Source organism: Mirounga leonina, unplaced genomic scaffold (genome assembly GCF_011800145.1).
Source record: "Mirounga leonina isolate KUSES-001 unplaced genomic scaffold, KU_Mleo_1.0 Mir_153, whole genome shotgun sequence".
In the NCBI taxonomy this organism is placed as follows: domain Eukaryota; kingdom Metazoa; phylum Chordata; class Mammalia; order Carnivora; family Phocidae; genus Mirounga; species Mirounga leonina.
The window spans coordinates 30205664-30207026 of record NW_023270387.1 but is presented as its reverse complement, the minus strand read 5'-3'; the positions used below and the strand labels follow the sequence as shown (position 1 = coordinate 30207026).

The window sequence follows — 1363 nt, the reverse complement described above, 5'->3', positions numbered from 1 at the left end:
GCTGCATAATATTCCATTGTATATATATACCACATCTTCTTTATCCATTCATCTGTCAAAGGACATCGTAATTTAAAACGTATCTGACCCCACTGGCTGCTCTGAAACAGCAACGTTGCATTGTTTCCAGTCCAGCTCCTCACTCACTGCAACCACCTCCACTGTAGACTCCGGCAGCTTCATCATCAAAGTCCTCCAAATCCCGCTTTCCTTTTACTCTGCTACATTGAATTACTGGATTGTCCCATCATGTCAGACACAGCCGTGGACACCAGCTCTGAAATCACCACCAAGGACTTACAGGAGAAAAAGGAAGTTGTGCAGGGGTGAGAATGGAAGAGACATGCATGATGATGGGAATGCTGAAGAGGAAAGTGGGGAGCAGAAGGCTGACAAAGAGGAAGATGAAGAAGAGGAAGAAGGGAGGAGCAAACAGAGGAAGAATAAGAGAAGGAAGGCGATGGTGAGGAAGAGGGTAGAGAGGAAGACCAGGAGGCTGAGACAGCTATGGGCACACGGGCAGGTGAAGATGATGAGGATAACGATGTCCACACCAAGAAGCAGACTGATGAGGATGACTAGACAGCAAAAAAACGAAAAGTTACACTTAACAAAAACAAACACTTCCGTGACATATTCACCCTCCGCTTCCCATGTCAGAATCTAAATGCAGTCCACCTTGGAATGGACAGTCCTGCCCGCTGCCCCATGCGGCCAGCGCCACAGCAGGGGACACATGCACCCTGCCACCCTAAACCATAATGAGAATCTGCAGTGGGGGAGGAAAAAGAACCCAAACTTCCAAGGTCTTGCTCTTTTTCTTAAAAGTACTTTAAAAAGAAAATGTGTTTCTATTTTTTATTTACATTTTGTATCTTTGTACACATTGTTAGTGGTCTGCCATTTTTAATTATCTTGGATGACCAAACCAGTCTTCAGAGCATTCTCTGTCTTGCTTCTTACTTTAACTGTGGTGTGACCATGTTCATTATAACCTCAAATAAGAAGAAGAAGAAAAAAAAAACACTTGTAAAAAAACAAAACCAACAACAACAAAAAATCTTATTCCGAGCATTCCAGTAAAATTTTTGTATGTACTTAGCTGTACTATAAGTAGTTGGTTTGTATGAGATGGTTAAAAAGGCCAAAGATAAAAGGCTTCTTTTTTTCCCCTTTTGTCTATGAAGTTGCTGTTTAGTTATTTATTTTTTGGCCTATGATGTATGTGTGAAACTATGGAATTTTATTTTGCTGAGTTGTTCTAATAACAAACAAACAAAATAAAATTTGAATGTTAGTAAGCCCTCTTGTTTAACTATAGACCCCAAAAGTTAAAACCAGAAAGAGACAATACTGCTTAACT

At 40.6% G+C, this 1363-nt stretch overlaps 1 pseudogene; it reads left to right on the top strand.

The window, feature by feature from the left end:
• Nucleotides 1–249: 249 nt before the first annotated feature.
• LOC118013116 lies at nt 250–784 on the top strand (annotated as a pseudogene).
• The last annotated feature ends 579 nt before the right edge of the window (nt 785–1363 follow it).